Below are 22,657 nucleotides of genomic sequence, written 5' to 3' on the forward strand. Positions count from 1 at the left end.
TGGTAAGGGCTGTCTTTAAGATTTGTAATATTGTATTCCTGGCTATTCTTTTATAATTTAAATGAAGGGAGATTTCTTATTATTTACTTGAATTTAAAAGGTTGTATCACTTTCATGGTCTTCATGCTTAGATTTATAAAAACATACACTTTTTGGAGCTAGAGGGACCATACTCCTATTGTATTGTGGACTCTAAGGCCCAGAGAAATCACAGGAAGAGAATAAGGTTAGAACGAAGAAGTTTCCTGACAACTAATGGAGTGTTTCATTACCTAGGCCTACTGTTACACTGATTACTATCATGTCTGGTCTAGGACTTGGTCTGTACTTAGCCGTAAAGGCAGAGAATTTACAGTGACTCATTACCCATGCTGAGTAGGAGGAAGGGAATATAGACTAGTTACATGTATTTTCAGATTTGGATATTCAAATGAGAATGTTGACAGATGATGTAATTTTGTGATTTGTGGTTTTTGAGAAGCAAATGTGTTTCCTTCACCCTCATGTGGGCTGTTTTTAGGGGAATCTTTAAAGACCACATAGTTTGCCTCATTTTCTATACACTTTGGAGATAGAAACTTCATCTTTCAAAGTTCCTCCTCTTACGAGTTTTGCAGGTGTATCAACAGTTCTTCGTGGCGATCACTAACGTGTTTATGATGCCAGCTTTTATAATTGCCCTTGACAAGAAAGCATAATGCATTCAAATAACCACTCCCCTCCACATTCCATTGTGTTCGGCTTGTGCATCTGGAGGGGGGCAATGAATTCGTGCATGCATTCTTCCAGGTTTGTGAACAGTACTGAAACAGGTTGTGCAGAATACCTGCAGGTAAACCTGGGCCTGGGACGTGCTAGTGGAGCCACGTGGAGATGGGGTGCAGAGATTTAAGAAGCAGATGTAAGGGGAAAGACAAAGAAACAAAAGCCAAGGGGATAGTCACACAAAAATTAGACTTGGGCTTCTCTTAGCCAGACCTTCCAGCTAGAGGTGGGAGTGTTGAGAGGTTGGGGTGGGGGACACAGAACTGGCATGGAGTAAGGGGGAGGGGGAGGTGATGGTGCTGGAGAGAAGGTGAAGGCTTGAAAGAAAGGTGACAAGAATTTCTCCTCAGCTGGGTCAACATGTCATCATGCGCTCCCTCCTTTCCTCCCTCTAAAATAATGCTTTTTTTTTTTTGGTGTGGACCCATCCACTGCTCTGAAGCCTGGATAACACTTCACTGGAAATGGGAGTTTGCTATTGTAAATCTAACGAGAGCTTTGAGGTCAGAAGCACTGGATACAAATCTGGGCACTACCACTTGCTGGCTGTGTGGCCTTGAAGAAATTACTTAATCTCAGAGCCCGAGTTTCCTCCACTCTCCAATGGGTAAAATGGTAGTAGTAATACTGCGGGGATTAAATGACATTTATATGAAAATATTAGATAAGCGTACACTGCCCGGCACATAATAAACACTTAGAATAGGCTAGGTACTATTTTATTTTTAGTCTTTTTCTTTTTTCTTTTCCACTGCTTTTAGAGAGAGAGGAAGGAAGAGAGCGAAACATCGGCTGGTTGCCTCTTGCATGCCCCCGGACTGGAGATCGGACGGGGACAATGCTCCAACCAACTGAGCCATGCGAGCCAGGGCTAGTCTTGTTCTTTTAACCCAGGAATGAGTTCTTGGAGCTAAATCACAGAGAGATTTGGAGCTCTCAGAGAGAGCCCTTTGGGAGCCTGGTATAAAAGTTTTTGTGCCTGCTCTGAATCTGGCCATTATGGTTCGAGTATTGTAGATGGTTCTGGAATGAGGTTTAGATTGCTTGTGTGAATTTAAAATTTACCAACTAGAAATATGTATTTTTGTTCCATCTCAATTTTTCTTTATGCTTTTGAATAGAATACAATGATGTTAAAAAAAATTAAAAACAAAGAAAACAATTGTCCTGAAATCCATCATTTTAATACAATTCTGTGTTCATTTTTTAATTTTTTTACCTTCTGTGACCGAATAGTTCCAACTTTATATAAAAGAAATGTAAAAATCTAGATAGCAGAGGCTCAGAAGTTTATTGTTTATGCCTCTGCCACTGTATATTTATTTTGGAAATTCAAGTCAGTTCCTCATCTCCTCCTTCTAAACGCTTCTCTATTACTTAAACCAAGTTGCCTGTTGAACCACTGAACCATGGGAAATTCATTTTCAAAATCTGCTTAATTGCTGTGAGACTTTTAATTTGTTCTGGATGATGGTGCTAATGTCTGGGACCTGGGACTGAAGCCCTCCAAAGTTGTTAATTCAATCAGCTGCTGCGCCCTTGCCATGCCTAATGAAGGGCAGGGGGGCTCCAGAGTCTTCTCACAAAGAGGCGGAGGCTGGCCCGAACACCTTGTCAAAGATGAATGAGAGGGGCCCCGCAGTTAGGTCGGACACTTGGGGCAAATTACCAGGGTGTCAGCCCATATTATCCAAAGCCCTGGGTTGTGCTTCCCCAAATAATTATTCAGTGGGTTTTATGTAGGACCCCAGAGTTTTAAGGCATGCATTGTGTGTGCATGTTGTTCACACCTGATAATCTGCAAAATTCTTTAATTACTGAGGTTCTGTTGTGGCTCTGCCTATAATCTGTAAGATCATAAATATTACCCTCAGACTATTGATATTCCCATTAACCACTGAAGTTTTCCATGGCGAGACTGGTGAAAGCTTGCTCTGTCCTCATGATAAATTAGCTTGTTTATTCCTCTTCTGCTTATTTCTATCCTGCTGTTGGTTAGTGTAATGAAGCAGAAACCCATTGTGTATGTTCATTGGGTAGCGATCCTCTGGCACCAAAGGGGGTAATTGAGTAGAAAGGCAGAATGCTGTTGGTGCATGGGAGAAGTTAACACCACATGAGGTCACCAGGCTTCAAGCTTTAATCAATGTGGACACAATGCAATTGAGATTTTGAAAAAGGGTTTGTTTATAGTGTGAGAGTAAGGGTCAGTAGTTAATTTGAAATGCTGTAGGTGTGTTTTCCTTGAACCAAGAAGGTGTAGAGCATGTGTCATGGAGGATTGTAAATATCCTCAAGGGAAGGATGTAGTTGCGGTGGGGGTTTAAAAAGAAGGGCATTTAGGAACTTAAATGTACTTATTATTGACCCATCCATGCTTTACTTAAACTTTACCATTCTTTAAAATGAGCCACTGTAGAAGAAACACAATGGAAGTCCATAGTATAGAAGCACAACCCTACCAAGAAACAACTATTTTTAAAGCAACGATTTCCTTTCAGAAGATCACTGAAGTGCTATGAAATATTCCTAATAGTAGCACTGTGTGCTAATTCTAAGGGGATTCTCACTTTCAGGAGTTTACATCTTCTAGGATTTTTTTATTGCTGTGGCTTGAATGGAAAAATATGAAAACCATGAGCCCCTGTACTTGTTCATGCTGCTGCCCTTTTCCATTTCAAGCTCCAGTCTATACCAGGCATGTCTGCCTGCTCTTTGGAGTATTTTTGGCTTCCTCCTCTTATTTAATGACCTGTGTCTCAATAGATGGAAGCACCATAAGTACTCTTTGGCCAATTTGAAAGTAGAGAGGGCGTGTCCTCTTGTTGCAGGGAAACTTTACGGACCAACATCTGGCTTTTCAGAAATGACTCCAGGAAAAGAACGTGAAGGTTATGTACCACCAGAGGCTCTCAGGTGATACGTTGAATGTATGTTAAATCTAGATAATGAATTCCTCACACTTGTGTAGTGCTTTTACCCTGCTCTGAATCACTTTCATATAAATCATCTCATTTAACATCACCAGCAACACTCTAAGAGAGGCTGGCCCACTAGGCATATTCACATTTTAAAGTTATGGAAACAGAGATGGAGAATAGCTGTGTTTGTGGTTAGTTTTGTTTGAGGAGATAATTGATTTGTTTGTGGAGGGAATTACTCTGGGGATTTCAAGATTAATTGCTATAAGATGACAGGATGAAGAGCAGGAAAAAAGGCTTAGTTTTTTTTAATATAGAGAATTCTTTACTATGGAAGTCACTGCATATTAGCAAACATTACTTTTTGAGCTACCTTCTAGGGCAATGAAATGCTGTCTGTGGTCCATTTTTTTCACCTTCCCAGTGTAACACTCAGTTGCTTCCATGAACAGTTGTTAAATATGTAAAGAATATGTCTTTGAAGGAACAACCTGAGGGTGTCCAGATGTTTTGATCTTTTCCTGGGCAGAATCTGGGTCTTTGGAGCCCTGAGGTAACTCTGAAGGAAGGAGGAGCCAGTGAGAGCCTAGAAGAGGCAAGTAAAGCTAATTTACTAGTGCTAGCTAGTGAATGGTGCTTCGGTAGGGTGACCCACTATGTTAACTCTTTTGTGGTGTGCTCTTCTCCCTTACCTAAGTCGTGCCAATACATATGCACTGGAAGGTGATTTTTGGTGTTGGTATGATAGCACATAGAATGGGTCATTTAATTATGGTGCATCCAATCTCCTCTTGGTGAACATTGGTGATATTTCTAGTTTGGGGGCTATGTAATAGCCATTCTGGGAAAACCTTGCTTGTAGTTAAATTCTCATTCATATTCTTAATCATTTCCTTAGTAATTTCACTTCTGTGAATTTAGATTAGGTCTAAAGGCATCCCATTTTTAAAGATTCAGCTAATCATTGCAAACTTTCCCATCGGATCAGTGATAACCACCAAATACCCAATTAGTCAAGTCTGGAAGTGTTCATTTCTCTGCATCTGGGCCGGTGCAAGGCATTATTTTTAATTTTTGCCAATGTTCCAAGAATATCCTTTTCTTTCTTTTTAAGATTTTATGTATTTATTTTTAGAGAGAGGGTAAGGGGGGAGAAAGAGAGGGAAAGAAACATCGATTGGTCTTACAATGCCCCCAATGGGACCCCCAGTCTACAACCCAGGCATATGCCCTTTCTGGAAATCAAGCCAATGACCTTTCATCTTGTGGGACAATGCGCAACCCACTGAGCCACACTGGTCAGGGCTCCTTTTCTTGTAATTCACATTTCTTTACTAGTGAGGGTGAACCTATTTAAAAAAATTTTTTTGAAATCCCTCTCTGAGAACATTTTTTCACTTTTTTTTTTTTTTTTAGAGAGAGAGGAAGGGAGAGAGAGAGAGAAGCAGTGATTGGTTGCCTCCCAGATGTTCCCAGACAGGCCCAGATAAGGGACTGAACCGGCAACCTAGGTATGTGCCCTGACTGGAATTGAACCTTCAACCTCTCGGTTGTAGGACGATGCTCCAACTAAATGAGCCACACAGGCCAGGGCACGTGTGAGCCTATTTTCATATGATTCCTGGCTCTTTATGTTCTTTCATGACTTGCCTGGTTGTTTTCTTCCTTTAGTATACTGCTTTCAAAGTTGACCATCCCTATAGTACACTTTTTAGCCATTAGAGAAAGAGGGAAGACTTATTGGGAGGATGGTCCAGCCAAATTCTATTGATAGAAAGACCCTGAGTTTCCTTTGTGACGTTTCTCCTGCCTCTCTCTTAGTCCATGTAGTTTAAGAGAATCCTCACCTCTGACACCAGTGATGGGCACGTGACCGAGCATGCAGTGGATATGTTAGTCTAATCAGAGTAAATTCTGAGGCTTGTGTGGAGGCTACCAGGAGGAAGTGTCCTCTATTTTTCTTACTGAACTGAAACCCTGCTAATATGAGCCTGGAATTGCTGGAAGCCTTCCAAGAAAGTCTGATAATGAAGCTAATAAAACTTAAGGTAGAATTCAGTGACTGTAGAGAAGTGAGATTTGTTGACATAATTTGATCTTTCAAAATAACCCCTATCTAAAGACTACTCTGTTGCTGGACCTTTTTCAGCTTCCCCTTACTAAGTGATTGATTAATTTTTGCTCAAGCAATTTGGAGCATAATTTTCTTTCTCTCGAAACCCAGAAATATGTGACCAATGCCCTCGTTTACTGTGTCTTTGGTTTAAAGACAGGCTGATGGAGAACACTAATATATTGAAGGTGTATTAAGAGTTTGCGCAGGTTTGATGGAATAGGTCTTCCGTAACAGTCAAAATATAAAATCAGCTATGGACCCACAACCTTTGTTAGGAACTAGAGCAGTGGTTGAAGTGGTGAGTGTGTGTGGGTTTCGTACCCCTGTTGGAGCACCAAGTGGCTGGTGAAGATCATTAGTGCCAATTCCTGGAAGTAGGCCAGGCTGCTGGCTTTGAAACGAAGTTTATTGCAACATGCCTTCCTGCTGAGCTGGATTTATTGGTGAGATACATAGCAACAGGATGTCCCAGCATCTAAAACGAAGTTCTTGAAGGCACAGGAGAAGCTTTGATGACTGCCTAAGGAGAGCTGTATTTCTGGGGATGGTTGGGAGTCTCTTAAGAGATGTTGCAATGGCTCGAGGTTTCTTTGGGACATCCAGGAGTCTGTGAGGCAGAACGAGGAATGAGCCAGCACACGTTACTACCATTCCTGGACTGGATTAGTCATGGGCTACAGAAGGAGTGCACACGTGGATCTTGCCTTTGAGCAACTTAAATTTGATTGGAGAGATAAGGTTGATAAAATAAGACAGTTTGTTGTTAAGGTCAAAGTCGGGTGAAGCAGACTAATTGTTCTGAGCCTTTTTTAGATCAGATAAAAAGATTTGTTTTAAAGAATTAGTGAGTTTGGCCTGGGCCTTTGAAGTTTTGGGTGATCATTTGAAGTACAATTTGATGTGCATAATCCAAGACAAGATTCACCTCATTCAAGGCGTTGAATTAAAAATGAGCTTAATAGAAAAAGCCATGAGCAGGACGACTGGTTCGGCCCCCATCTCCTTATCATTCAGTTCCTCTCGTCTCTTCTTACCTTTATAATTTGCTAAGTGGATATGGTAATGCTTTCCCTTGGCAAATAAAAACAAAGCCAAATATGTTGCCATTTTCCACCAATTTCTTTTCTTTTTGTTAAAGTCACTAAGGTAAATCCTGAGTGTCTTTAGGTCACCTACAGCTCAGAAATTTGTTTAGATGGTGATTAAGGTATGTCTTCATACTTTGCTAAATTCTGGAGAATATAAGAGGCACAAGACATGACAATCTGCTCAGCTGTGGTGCTGGGAAAAGGAAGCACCAGATCTGAAAGTAACAAGTTGAGATCTCAGGGTACCCACCACGCACCAGCTATGAGACTGGCTTTGTTTGTAGTACCCTTTCAATCACCTACTGCAGATCTGTAGGCTTAAATATGCCTACGAAGTGCACTTACCTTTTGTAATGCACCCAAGACAAACATGATGGCATTGTTTTTGCTGAGTAGATAGGCAGATATCTACTCCACATATAAGAATATTTGTAGTAAAGCAGAGCAGCACATGATAAAATATCAGATAAGATTAATTGAGAATTTAATGTGCCAAGCAGTGTGCTAAATGTTTTATATGCTTTCTCTCAACCCTCATGGTGTTTTTAGTTGGAACTCAAATCTCTGTTTCCCTTGCTGTTTTCATATTTAAAAGTCTTGAAAGACTAAAGTTTCTTTAACACAGTGACTCAGACTTAACTTGTTAATTTTATTTTCTTTAAAAAACCCTCTGTTTTAAAAGCTATGGAGTTGGGGAGACAAAACCTGAAGGTGGCTATCCATTGACCAGAAGGTTTACAAACACCCATAAGGACCGGCACTGTGTTAGACATTGTGGGCAATCACCATTCAGCCTAGGCCTTCCATCTGTGTTTCCCTTTGTGAACTCTTGCTAAGCGTCCCATCATCCTTTGTCAAGATGAGGTCCTGTTCATCCTGTCCGCTTTCACGCCGTAAATGTTTTAGGAACTCTCCACAGACTGGCTGGATTGTCTCCCTGGGCTATGAACAGATCGTGTGGGTGATGAGATGAGTCGGAAAAGACTCAGCCTTCAAAAAAGGGGGATGGAAAGCTCTTTCTTGCGCTGTCAGAATGGAGCAAGGACACAAAGAGAACTTCATTCTTCATGCTTCCTTTTGTAATGAGAATGGCCAAGGCATTTTTTCAGCCACTATTATTTTGTCCTCTGTCTCATCTGAGTTAAACCAATTGTTAATAGCTAATCGAGGGGTTAAAAATTTCCCAGGCACAGCCAGACAGAATCAACCAACTTCACTTGATAAAGGAGTGTGTCAATTCTGACCGGGAAACCAGGTTAGGTGAGGTGCCAGGCTTTCTGCAGACGAGGTGCTGTTCTGGTAGGATTCTCTTATCCAAGATCTACAAGGTGGTAGATTTGTGCTTAGATCATGAAAATTTCATGTGTGTGCGTGAGAAATGGATTCAAGGTAAAAACAGGCTAAGGTGTTTACTAGATTCAATCACTTTGTAGTACCACGGTCCCTAAAATAAGCAATAAATAGAAAACTTCAGGCATCTCAATTTACTGAACAACTTTGGACAACTTATTGTTTAATCTTTCTGTAGTTGCTTTCTTAGAACTCAGAGAAGGATGATAATCTTTGATAACCACTTAAAAGGTGCCATGTAAAATAATGAGACTGTAAGAAGGCCCTGGAGAAGACGAGATGGGGGAATTTAAGTATTATTCATATCTACTGTAGAAAGATGAATGAATATAGCTTACCCCCTTTCTTTGAAAACCTATGCTTTCAGCACCTCGCTTTTACAGGGGAAGTTGTGTATGTTAGCAGAGGTTGCCTTTGTAACAATTTTGTTTTCCAAAGTAGATCCTACAAATTTACAATGTGGTTGGTTTCCTAAGGGCAAAGAGTGAGGGTAGCCTGCTTCTCTCTCCATTCCTTGAATCCAGTAGTGAGATGTTTTATAATTATTGTTGGTTAAGGGTAAATGAAAGGCAGTGAAGTCAAAGGCAATATTAGTGTTTATGAGAGAGCTGATCAACTGTTGCTCCAGCTATTCCCTAGCTGCATATTTGTCTGGTTTCTTCTAAGAGTTAAATGGAGTTTTGAAGTCAGAATAGTGAGAGGGGGCTATAAAGTCCAAGAGAGGCAACACGGTATCTCAAGGTTGGAAGACACCGTGAAAATTGGAAGACAGAAGGAAAACTGCTTGATTCTTGATTTTTAAAAACTTTTCTTGCCCTATTCCTCAGTCATTTATTTAGAACAGAAGAGAAAACAAGGTTCTTTCTTCCCTTTTATGTCTAGCCTCACCTAAATGATATTTTTCCCCAGGTAAGATTGGAGTTTACTACTTCTATGATGATAAGCTATTACTGATATTTTCTCTCTGACCAGTGGACACCCCTGATTTCCCCATCTTCTATTTGTCTGTTTTCAGCAGGAATCTCACAATTTTCTAATTCTGTAGAAATATAGATCCTTGGTTTGGGGGCTTTTTTAAGACTTTATGTATTTATTTTTAGAGAAAGCAGAAGGGAAGGAGAGAGGGAGAAAAACATCAATGTATGGTTGGTTGCCTCTCATGCACCCCCTACTGGGGACCTGGCCTGAAACCCAGGCATGTGCCCTGACTGGGAAGCAAACCAGTGACCCAATGGTTCACAGGCCAGCACTCAATCCACTGAGCCACATCAGCCAGGACAGAACCTTGTTTTTTAAGGGGCCTATGAATTCATCTAGTCCTGCCCCACCCACACAGGAGTCTTCTAACAGAGATGGCCATCCTGCCGTCACCTTTCTGTCTTAGTGATGAGTTGCTGTCTAGACAGCTATTTCAATTTTCAGTCCAGTTCAGACACTATGATGGTTAAATGTTATTTCTTATCACTCAGTGGAAAACTGGCTTCCATTACCACATTGTAATTTCCACTCATGAATCCTGGATTTTCCTTTTGGAATAATCTACATCATGTGTGTCCCTTCAGTTAAATGGTGACCTTTCAAATTGAAGATGACTATCATTTCTCTCTTTTGACTTTCTCTTTTTTTTTCCAGTAGGAAAAAACACCTTATCTGGTTTAGACTCCTTACCATACCTGCTGTCCCTATCTGGTGATTGTATTCCCAGTCAAGATTAAGTTCACCTCTGCTACCATGGCAACCATCTAGGGGCTTGTTGTTTCTACCTAGAGGAAACCACCATTTTCCTGTTTTCAGTAGAATGTTCATAATTCAAAAATCAACTTGTTATTGCTGGTGGTCAGCTTGTTCAGAGAACCCTGAGTTCTGAAACAGTCGATGCACTGCCTCACCATTTTAACTCATATAAATCTCATGCCAAATGCATTTTCCATAGATCTCTGCAATTGATTTTTCTCAGTGGGAGAAATAGTGTAGCCTAAGGCAAAGAGAGATTCTGAGTGAGCTCAAACAGATTTCGTTTCAAACTCCAGGTCAACTACTTGTTGACTTTAGATGAGATATTTACATTGTGAGTCTCATTTTACTTATCTCTGAGTGTCAGTAATATGATTTACCCCTCTCTATTGCATAGGACCGGATATCAATCCAGTTAAATCCCCTAGCCCAATGCCTGGCACATAACAGACACCCAACAAATGATACCCGTTATAGCCATTTACAATTTGTAGATGACAACCTGATGCAGCCAGTCCAGTATGTAGATAACTGCAATGGTTATGGATTGTTGAGAACTTGGAATCCATGCCGTTGCAAACTCTGAAAAGGCAGGCCACAGAATAAGTTAGTGGAGTAGAGATTTTTCTTCTAAGCTTGAGTTGTTAGGAAAAAGTAGGGGTTCTCATCTAGGAACATTTTGCCCCCAAGAGGATATTTGACAATGTCTGGAAACATTTTTGGTTGTCATGTCTTGCTGGAGGAAGAGAGAAGAAGCCATCACTAACTAGTGGGGAGAAGCCCGGGCTGCTGCTAAATATCCTACAATGCATGAGGCAGCCCCAGCAACAGTTACCCCACCCAAAATGTCAAAGTGCTGAGGTCAAGAAACCCTGGGAGGGAGGGATCAGGGCAGGACAGCCAGGAGCACTAAGATGGAATTGGCACGTGTAGCTGTCTGATTGTGGGGAGCCTAGGCTTTGAATAAAATTTCGGAATTAGATGATGATCTAATGTAGCTGTAACTTGAACCTCATATAGTCTAGCTCCATAATCCTAATGTGCCTTTGTCAATCCTTTCCATTGTCCCAATGCAATGTGCTAATTAAATACATCCTGCCAAAGGTTTATTTGAAGTTTTTGCACCTATCTTAGTTTTTTATGTTGTTCTTATTAAAGACATGACTGACCTCTCCCAGCCAAGTCCATCTCTTCTACCTGTCTTCTTTCTCTTGATTGTGTACCATGAAAATCCAAAGAATCCGTGTAGCAATACTTGAACCCTCATGGTGGGGGGTGGGGGGCAGATGAAGGCATGCCACAAAACCAGCATTCTCTATATCTGTAGGGAGGAGGGGGAGGAGGAGGGAAGACCCATGTTAATACTTTGGGCAGTAATTATTTTATAATAATTTGTAAATATGATTGTGAAAAATCTTATAGTCCCATTTCACTGAAGAGAAAGTAAGGGCTTATTCTGTGTTCTTTCAAACAACAGGCTGACTAGGGTATCCTTGGGCTATTTCTCAGGGAAAAGACACCTTAGATGTTCAACTTGGTTTTTTTTTTTTTGTCTTGGAGTTACTTTATATAGGATTCAAAATTAAAATCCTGCATCACGTTGACTAGGGTTCGTCGTAAGAAGGAAAACAGCAGGAATCGCCAATGCTCTGAGGAATCGAGTAAAATGGCTCTCCTGAGAATGAGAATACCCCTCGTCCAGCTGAAGGAACAGATCTTTTTTATAAAGATTTTATTTATATTTATTTACTTGTTAGAGAGAGGGGAAGGAAGAAAGAAAGAGAAACATCTACAAGCAAGAGAAACATGGATTGGTTGCCTCTCACGTGCCCCTAACCAGGGACCTGGCCTGCAGCCCAGGCATGAGCCCTGACTGGAAATCAAACTGGCCGGTTTTCACTTTGAAGGCTGGTGCCCAACGCACTGAGCCACACCAGCCAGGGTGGAACAGATCTTTTAAAGTTTAAATTGAGTTTCAAAAATTAGGCCTACTGTACCTTGTAGGTTTGTTTTCCAAAGTGACTAAAAGTAGAACCAGGGCCTTGGGAAGTAAATGCACAAGGTTTTGATACAGCTCAGGTTATTAACAGATCAAGAAAATTAGAGCTTCAAATCCTGTAAAAAAAACAATCATTAAGCTTCATTGAAAAACCAAGTATAGAGCACAAGACTGAACCAAGGGCCATGGTGATCCCATGGCATCTGCACCCCAAGTCCTTCACACAAACCTGCAGCCTCACTCAGTGGATCTCATGCTGATCTGCTTTGTAGACTCGAGCAGTGTGTCCAGCTTAGAGGTGAGCTGGGGAGCTGCTGCTGGGTCCCCTTGTCACTTGGGTGTTCTCGAACTGGAACAGGCTGCATTACACTAAGAACCAAAAAAAAAAAAAAAAAAAGAGCAAGAACCGGCTGGAGGCACAAAGTAAACACTGTCCCCAGGAGGCCTTTGCAGCTTGGTCTGATGGTGGGGACTCCTGTAGTGCTCTCATGCACTGTGGTCTCTTGTTTCACTGAGCTGCAGGGGAGCCATATAGCCAACCTCGTCTCACCGTCCCTACTGCTCTACCCCTCCCAGACATCTCCCAGATCAGTCTCTTTAAATATTCTGCAAGACCTGCATGTTCGTCTCTATAAGGCACAACTAAAATCTCTTTGTGCCCCGTGTCTTCTTGACACTTAGTGAACTGAACTTCATCTTTTGCCTGAGCCAGCACAAAATGTGTGTCAGATATATGCTTGACAGCCTTCAGAAAAGGGGCTTGGGAAGTGGTGTCAAGAATATTCCAGCCGGAACCCTGGAAAAGTAACAACTTGTTTTCCCGGAGTTTCTGAATCTCTCCATATCTTGAGTGTTCCTGAGCACATGCCAATAGGCAGCTGAATGAAGGACAATGCCCCTGGGGTTGGTATAGACTCCACAGGTATGTAACCTGCTCAGCTTCTGTTTCTTTCTAGCCCAGTCTATGACCTTTTCTGCATCAGAAAGGTCAAGGGATTCAGCTTATTTTTCCTGATCTGCTGCATACAGTTCCAGGAGACTGTTGAAATTTTGAGTCCATACCAGGGCTCCATTTTCCATTAGATGGAGAACTGACTGAAGTGGGTTTTTTCCAGGGTCTTTGATCTTTGACTGCAAGCCACCCAATACTGTGCATAAATAGTCCTTAAAACACATCCAGGGGGTTCCAACCTTTTAGCATCTCTGGGCCACCCCGGAAGAAGAAGACTTGTCTTGGGCCATTGTGATTTTGTGATTATGTGACATTGAGACATGTAATCACAAAAAAAGTCTCATAATATTTTAAGTAAATTTGCAATTTTATGTTGGGCTGAATTCATAGCCATCTTGGGCTGTATGCGGCCTGTGGGCCACAGGTAGGACACCCCTGGAACATTAGTAAAACAAGTAGAGAGTTTCTGAATGAGCTCCTGGGTGACATGAGCAAGACTCTGGTCTTCATGGAGACATTTCTGAAATGTCTTACTGTCCTCATCTTCCAGAAGTGCAAAATCAATGGCAGCATCAGTCAGGCCTGAATTAATTAATCCTTTCAAGGCTCTCAAGGCTGGAACCTGAGGTGCAACTGCAGCAGTAATGCCTGTTCCAATCACCAGCACAAAGTTCCCCAGGCTTCTCACTTGTTAATCTTGGAGACAGCATCCTGTGTTTGGGGGGGGCTAGCAGGTGTGCGTTGTCATCACTGAAGAATCCAAACGTGTTTTGTGTATCAGAGGTCTGGCTCCCCGAAGCCACGAGTTCCCATGTCCGCTCCTAATGCTGCCACTGCTCGAACTCTCAGGTTAAAATTTTTTGAGAATCATCTCTGACTATTGGTGCTGTTCGCTGAAAGATAAGGAGAACCCCTGTTTTTAATGATGCAAGATCCAGACCCTCTAGTACCTTGGGATTAACATATCCTTAAGGAAAAGAAGACAGGATAGTGAACCCGGATAAGGTCCCCATCTCCCTCCAGATTATTCTACTGCATTTGCTGGCAGCGTCGTTGTTATCAAAATACTTGACATTTATTAAAGCCTCGCTATGTGCAAAGTGATGTAGTAGGCTCTTTGTGTTAATTATTTTATCTATACAACCAACCTGTGACATGGGTACTCTTAGTAAAATTTTACAAAGAGGAAACTCACTTCATAAGGCTATGTAAGTTGCCCAACTAACCTACTGGTAAATAACAGAGCTGGGACCTGATCCAAGTACTTCTGAGTCTAGAGCACTCACTTTTAATTTTTCTTACTCCCTTTTTTGTAAGTGTCTACAACCATATCAAGAGCCCTTCCTGTGACAGTTGCACTATAATTGTTTTCTGCAATGTTACATTTTTGTAGAGGGTAATCTGGGTAAAATTTGAAATATACTAAGAACCCAGCAGTTTACATGAAAATCTGAATGAATGTTTTGAATTTATTAACCAATTTTGTCAATGATTTTATTTTTAAGGCAGTGTATGCCACAACTTACATTTCTTTGGAATAGTAATAGACAGCTCTGTTGAGTTTATTTCTGTCATCCTGAAAAATAGAGTTTGGACATATTCCACATTATTTCATTGTATTGGAATGTCTTTGTGTTGCATTATACTGTGAGTGAATGGGCAATTGGCTGGAAGCTGGAATGGAGTGCTTTTTTTTTTTATTCCTAAACATTTTCTTTGTGAGTGCATTAGACTTACTTTCCCATAGTGCATATTATGGAGGTCTATTTCATTGTACTGAATACATCAGTATGAAGTTTTGCAGTTGGCTGTTGTTTGCCCTTGCTTTTTGGAACAGTCTGTTGCTCTCACCAGTTGCTGGAAGATAGAAAACACCCAGAGCCTATTCTGACTCCTAACAGCACTACACAATAGAGTGGGATGATTGAGGTCTTTTCCTCTAACAGATATGAACGTACAAGGAAAATGAGGAAAGAAAGAGCCTAGATGAACAAGGCTTGAGAGCCTCTATTCTTGGCATACACATTAACCCTAATTTAAAGATATTTTTTAACGTTAAAAGAATGACTTTCACCATAACATAGAGTATATAATATCCCTGTGGAGTCATAATTTCTAAGTTAGGTATGTCTAACAGTTAAAATACCACCTTTGCAGTTGAGAGAACTGGGGCCCAAGATTGGTGGAATAATTTGCCTGGTTGGTGGCATGTCCAATACTAGAACTCTGCGGGCCTGATTCCTGGGATAATTCATTCCACCAAGGTTCTCCTCAAGTTTGCAGTAGTTCAGGAATAGCAGACTGATTTTGTGGTCCAGAATTAAAACTCTTCAGGGGTGTCCAAACATTTGGCATCACTGGGCCATGCCGGAAGAATTGTCTTAGACCACATATTACATATACCGTGACATGTAATCACAAAAAAAAATCTCATAATGTTTTAAGTAAATGTATGATTTTGTGTTGAGCTGCATTCGTAGCCATCCTGGGCTGCATGCGGCTGTGGGTTGGACATCCCTGCAAGAGTGCTCATAGAATGGTTCATAATGAAGAAGGACCTAAAGGCTGTCTTTCCATCCACATCCAGTGCTCAGGTGTCCCTGCACTTTTTGCACTCACCCAGTGTTGCCAGCAGGAATAAAGGTGTGAACAGCTCATTGTCTTCAACTGGGCAGATTAACTTTAGACCCTTAGATATTCTTGATCTTAGAACTGCTTCCTTAGAACTTGCAACATTGGGACTACTTAGAATAAGTCTAATTCCTCCTCCAAATCTTAGCTGTTCATGTATTTGACCTTTTTTATCTGTAACCTACTTCCCTCAATGCAAATTGAACTCTTCTTTTCCTTTTTTATTCTTGTTTATTCTATTATATTGTCCCAATTTTCCCCCTTTGCCCTCCTCCATCCCATCCCGCCATTGCGCCCACAGTCCATCCCCACCCTGTTATCCATGTCCATGGGTCATTTGTACATGTTCTTTTAACGAGCCATGTACTTCCAGCTTCTACATATTCTAACTGGTGTGTCTTATCACCCATTTTTCTTTGATTCCTCTCCCAGCCAAGTGACACTACTGTCCATCTGATGTTGGTGCAAGAAACTTGAGGACATTCTTGACTTCTCTCTCTCCCATCCCACACGAATCAACAGGGCCTGCAAATTCTTCCTGAAGAACCCATCCCTCCAGTCACACTGCCATCCTTCAGAAGCTCCATATATTAGCCCTAGACTTTCAGTCCCCATCCTATTCTCCGCTGCTCCTTTAACACCAGAAGTCTTCCACTGCTTTTCTTTACTAGTTCTTACAGAAATTTTGGATGTGGTTTATTGGGCCAGAGAGAAAAACTCATTTAGCACTTCTGGGTAAATAGAATGTACTTGTACATACGGCCCTGGGTTCCTTTGCCCAGGCTTCTCTCTGAGCCTGTCCTGTGGACTCGATCTCAAAAGCAGGATTTGATGTCTCTAGAAAGGGCTGTTTGCTTTTCTTTCTGGCAGAACTTGTTTTTAAGATGTTAATGAAGTGGCCATATTTTTCCTTATGTGTGTTAAGAGTGTAGATTTTTGTCATAAAGTCTTCAAATATGCAGCCACTAATTATATACATTTAAGGCTAAGAGGTAAACATTTTATCTCATATTCTATTTCTAACATTCGGGCCTTGACCCCCTCAGGGCAATGCTAGAATAAGATAAATAATTGTGAAATCCTACCTTTGAGAAGCTTAATTTCCAGGAAATAGGCTAAAATGTAGTCATTGAAACATGCTCTCGCATTTAAATATTAGCTATAAACCCTTTAGGAGAAATTTTTCAAAAATTACCATGCTTTTGCTTGCCTGTTGTCTGTCTCATACACATGCTTTTGATGTGTAAATTTACTCCGCTCCCCCGCCCCCCTGGACTAGGGTGGTAGTGTTCTAGTTTGGGAGAAGAAGTTCATTTTGATCCTCAAAATTCAGTATTCATTTTATATATAGGTTGACACAGATCTGCAAGAACTATCAGAAAGGGAAATGAGCCTCAACTCAAGCACATGTAATGTTGGGAGGTGGGTCTCTAGGCCCATGGCTTTCTCCCAAACATGCTGCATGCCAGGTTTAGCCTTAATTGTACTTTGATGTAGGTGGGCCATGGATCAAATTCACTATGGCGTTTTTCTGTGGTGCCTAATAAGTGTTTGATAATTAAATAGTGTTTGAGATAAGTTAATTTTCTAGCAAGTAAATCAGGCATAACTTAACATTAATGTGTTTATTATGACATAAAGCCCCTTTAATGGAAATAGTTAGTTCAGGTTTGGAGGATCTATCTGTTCAAATCTCTCTGTTTGGTGCCAAGAGGAGGAATAAGACACGGTCTCTCCTCTTTGGAGGTTATAATTTTGTAGGCTTCAGAAGCCATGTTTGCAAATTAAATAGAGTGCTCTGATAAAAGCCTAGAGCAGGTGATGCTGGCCTTAGAGGAAGTGAGGACAATTCGTTGCTTCGGGGAAACTGGTGGAGGCCTTAGGTGCCGACACATTTATAGGCATTTAACAAACTGAGTGCAGGAAGTGGCACCTGAGCTAGAATCCAGAGCTGATGCAAATATTAAACTATTTAATAATTACATAATGATCTTAATTTTATTTCAGTGTTAAAAAAAACCCCAATGATTTCTAAGAATGTGACTGTTGAAACTACAGTTTACCCTCTACTCCAAATGATCTCCACCTCCAATTCTAGAGAATTTGAAATTATAAGGGTCTACCATTTCTTTGAAAAATCAAGAAAGGGGCTATGGTTATTCCTGGCGTTTGCAAAATTCCAGATAAAGTCCTTAATGGACCTTGCTTGACCTTAGTCTCAGCTTACACTGTCTAGTGCTCCATTTTGGGCCCTTCGGAATGCCCTGCGCCTTGGTTCCTTTTATTGTTTTTCTGAAGTGGGTCAGAATGTGGAGAAAAATTAATCAATCAACTGCATGAAGCTTTTCTTTGAGCCTAAAGGTCTCCATTCCCTAGTATCCCACATATGTGAATGGAAGACTTCATCATTTTGATGCCACTGAGAAAAACTCACTTAGTTTAGACTCTTATTTATTTAGTTACTTCCTGAACATTGCCGTGAATGGAGAACTCACCCTTTCCCGAATCAAATCATGCCATCGTTTGCCTATCCTATCAGTCAGTGAATCCTTCCTTAGGTTGCTCTGACACTCCCCTACCTCTAACTTGTAATCTTGGCCCTTGTTCTGCCCACAAGATCTGGCACAGTCCCTTCTGTAGCAGGTCTGCCATGTGTTCCTGAGTCAGCTATGCTCTAGGCTCACATCCCAGACTGCCAGCCTGGAATTTGAAGTTATAACCCGAACCCCAGTAGATTATGGGACAGCCGCTGTTCCTTTTGACTGAGTTCAGTGCATTTGGGGGAGCCTGTTATTCCACCTTCTCTTTCTGGAGCTCTGTGGAGGTGCCCTGTTGCTGTGAGTCTTGCAGAGAAGCTATCCTGCCGATTCCCTTTGGGTGGAGCCTAGCCCGGTGCTGGAGAGGGCCTTGTCTATGGAGCTTCAGGCAGTTCCCTGTGGCACACTTCGGTCTTCCTCATCCGTCCTTCTGCTCCATTCATCAGCTCTCAGGTAATTGGAGAGCGCTAATAAAGAAAGGGGCAGCTGAGGGGCATTGCAATGTATTGGGAGGAGCACTGGATATCAAGTCAGACAGGGGTTCTAGTCCTACCCCTGCCACTTAGTGGTGGGAAAAAACCCACCCATCTTCTGCCTGTGCTGTGGAGGGACGTTATAATGACTACATCTGTTCACTATGAGGATTAGATGATGCAAGAGTGTGAAGCTGCTTTGTTAGCTGGAATGTGCAATTGACATAGTATGTGTGTTTATTAACATTAACAATTTGATAAAAGTAGATATCTGTAATTTATAAATAGTAGATGTCTGAAAGTAATAAATTATAAATAACAAATGTGTGAAATTTATAGAGTGGAACAAGTATTTCAGAACATAGCTGATATTTCTTCTAGAAAAAAGTTTTTCTTAACCCTAAAATTTTAAGACAAAAGTGTGTCAGGCTTGCTCACAAAATAGAGCCAGCTGTCCACCTTTCGGTCACTGCTACCCCCGCAGCTATGCCAGGGCAGCTTTGGGGGCCCCTTCAGGGGCTCCAGTTTCCCTCACGGGACCTGGTTCGCCCTCCATGCTGGCTCTATGAAAGATCATAGCCCAGGCAGTAAATTATAAGGTGCTGTAACTCACTTCCCACAGGTGGTCTTGGCTGCATTCCACAGCCTTTTGGCTGAAAGGTGGCTGATTTTGAAGCCCTGGCAGAAAGTCAAAAATTCAGCCCAGACGACGGGTTTGCTGAGCAATGAGCAATAGCATCCACAGATGAGCCATTTGGTTTTTCTATGGAGATCTTTTGTGTTTACTTCGTGTGTATTTAATTTTTACTGCCTTGACTATTTCTGGAATGATGGGGAAACAGTAATTGCAGGTATTTTTTACGGATGGAGGTTAGACTGAGTTATTTGATGTACTTCTGTCAAACTTCTTAACATAGCCTTTGCCCCTGCATACCAAAGACAAAGGGCCGTTTCTAAATCTGTGTTCAGAGTTCAGTATCGCTCCCCCAGTTAGCACAGCTAATGGTTGGCAGGTTTTGTGTGCTGAGTCTCTGGCAGGACCCTTACTGTGCATTTTATTATTTTTTTCAAAAAGAGGAAAAAAACTGGCACCAACCTTTTGAGCTTAAAATAATTTCATATTTACCACAGCATTGCAAATACTATGTAAGAGTTTGGCTCAGCATCCCAAAGCACTCTTAATTTTTTTTTCCTATTGGTTCCAATGCTCCTCAATTCCATGGGAGCCAAGCCAGGCAAGTAATGGGAGCCAAGTGGCGCTGGTTGCTTGCCGTGCAGATCCTGACAAATATAGAGTACTTCTTCTATTCTTCAAAGCTGTTACTTCTTTGGCTGCAAAACAATTGAGGTTGCATGCCAAGCAATTTAGATCCTGATCGGCCTTAGATGTAAACATACAACATTTTTCGATATTTTTAAAGTCAGAATGAATTATGCAAGCGTTTGCTACAATTTCTGAAACTTTGCCGTCAAACTGTCTATGTCATTTATTCGTAAGTTTATGTTGTGGGGAACTATTTTTAAACAAGTGCTTGACTTTCGTGTGTACAGTACAAATTATTTTGCATTCAACTCTGCTTTGTGGTGTGTGTGAGTTTGTGTTTTAGTGCTAGTAGTTGAGTGTAGAGGAATGCTCTGCTGTGTTTAAAAATTTAGCTTTCCTAGAACAGATGTTAGCATAATTAACTGCTTACTGAAAACTGCTGGCAAGAATGAATTGCTTTTCACTTCGCGCACCCCATTACACACACTCGGGCTCGGGGAGGGCGATTCTGAAAACCACTTCTCCAGGTCCTGGCCCAGCAGACCCACTTTCAGTTCTTCAGTAATTAAGATTGAATCATGAAATAGTATCTCACTTAGCAATCTAGTAAGATTTCCCTGGTACGGTTGAAATGGAGAATTTTATCTTCAAAGGCAGTGGCAGAGGCAACATGTCTGACCATTATAACTTGAGAGCAATTTCAATAAAGAAATGACCAGACCGAGTCAGTTAATTCTGAAGTACTAAGTCAGTTGAACACAAGTATTTACACTTTCCTCAGCTGAAAATATTTGAAGAGGTTGTTACAGTGAGATATCCTACAACTGAGACACATGCTGTGGCAGGTACTGAGAAATCATTCTGGAAGCAGACCTGGAGGGAACAGGAAACAGAATCGTCTGGAGGAATTGCTAGTTACATAAAAGCCTCACCACTCAACCAGGTAACATGATCTGGCTACATCAGTTGCATGACACACCCGAAGTGTTCATGTTTCCTTTTAACGAGAATTAAAGTAAGAGATTTTTGAGCTTGAAAAAGACAGGCAGATTCTCTGAGGGAACTCAATTTAACACATTTAAAAACTAATTTCTGAATTTAGCTGAAGATCCTTTTGTGTGAAATGGTGTTTGGTGGGGTGGGGAGGGGAGCCTTTGAATAAAAATTCTAGTTGTATAAATAACAGGGATTCATCTGGTCTCCTTGGTTTCTGCCACCTGTGTTCCTCTTGCCTCTTGTCTTCCTTCCCCTCCTTGAGGCACATCAAAAAATCCTAAGCCAAGCCAGGTATTGTCCAAGGGCCTAAATGCCCAATACATTTCATATGAATATTCATCAAGGCAAGCATAGACATTCAGATAAGCAAAGTTTAGAACTAAAGCGAGTAAAGCAATTCCCCTTAACCAGGGTTTTTTAGTCACCTACAGTCAACCAGAAATAAACAGTCCATAAATTTTAAATAGTGCACTTTTCTGAGTAGCACGATGAAATCTCACATGGTCCTGCTCTGCTCCATCCTGCCTGGGATATGAATCATTCCTTTGTCCAGCGGGTCTGCACTGTACATACCACCTGCCCAGCAGTCACTCAGTAGCCAGTCTCAGTGGCCAGATGGACTGTCTCAGTCTCATAGGATTTGTGCTCAAGTAAACCTTATCTTACTTAATTAGTGGCCCCAAAGCACCAGTGGTGATGCTGGCATTTCGGGTATATGCCAGAGAGAGGCCGTAAAGTGCTTCCTTCAAGTAAAAAAGAATGTCTGTACAGGAAAAAAACAGTATTGTAGGGCTCAGTACTATCCACAGTTTCTGGCATCCACTGGGAGTCTTGCTCTGTAGATGAGATAGAATTACTGTATATAATACTATAGATACCACCCATAGCCAGAAAATAGATGTTTTCTCCACACTACAGAGTGCAGTGAGTACTGAGTCACTTGGCTTTATCATTCAGCTGAAAGGTGTGGGGGCTTATGTTATCCAACTATTGCTTCTGTTCACTGCTTTTGTAGATATACGTGTAGACCCCGTACTTCTTAGCCCCAAACACTAGTTCTGCCTTTTAGAATCAGCCTCAATGCTTCTTAAAAATAAAGTTCACTATTCACTTTCTAAAGATTTCCCAAATCTTAAAGGGAACAAAATAGAGAATGAATAAATGGAGTTATTAAAAACAGATTAATAAATTAAGCATTTATGGTTTTTACAGGTCCAGAAACTGTGACAGCAGCTTTTTCACTGAGACTAGGGCTTAAGAGTTAAATCAACCTCCTTCTGGAGTCAGTAGCAAAAAAAAAGGATCTGCTAGCGATTCTTAGAATGATTATCAATGCTTATAAACATGCGTTACCCTTCTAAATGGTCTGTTCTCCACATTCCTTCCCCTCATAGCCCAGAGCAGATTAGTCTTTACATTTCATTTTTGTTGCAAGGCAAACATTCTTCCTGTCATTTAGGTGAAGGCTATTATCTGATGATGTAGCCTTCAAAGGCTCTTTGGAGGCCCAGAATAAGAGGCGGGGCTTCTTCCTTCCTTTCTCACCACACTCTCTTGCTTCTCCGTCTTCCAGCAGTGCTCACCGCCAGCCCTGTGGAAACCTACAGGACAGGGATAGGTGTCTTAGAAGGAAAGATCCTCCAAATAAAAATTTGTTTTATTGATAAAGACTGTTTATTATTTCTTCTTCATGTTGCTGCATAGACTGGAGCAGAGACTGTTGGGAGCAGAGGCCAAGGCTGTGCAGTAGAACTACCCCACTGGTTAGAGAAAGCAAAGAGTTGAAACGAAGCTGAGGAGGGGCTGCATTTTCATTTGGTCAATGATCTCG

General features: G+C 41.3%; 1 protein-coding gene and 1 pseudogene across 1 annotated transcript in view; one reads left to right on the forward strand and one right to left on the reverse strand.

Moving 5' to 3' along the window:
* WLS (Wnt ligand secretion mediator) overlaps positions 1-22,657 on the forward strand; it is a 107,043-nt gene that overhangs the window by 14,211 nt on the left and 70,175 nt on the right. The gene's annotated exons all lie outside the window — the stretch shown is intronic.
* On the reverse strand, positions 12,482-13,635 carry LOC118985339 (protein FAM118B-like; annotated as a pseudogene).

Source organism: Sturnira hondurensis, unplaced genomic scaffold, assembly GCF_014824575.4.
Source record: "Sturnira hondurensis isolate 20B ecotype Veracruz unplaced genomic scaffold, ASM1482457v3 Scaffold0000648, whole genome shotgun sequence".
NCBI classification, from domain to species: domain Eukaryota; kingdom Metazoa; phylum Chordata; class Mammalia; order Chiroptera; family Phyllostomidae; genus Sturnira; species Sturnira hondurensis.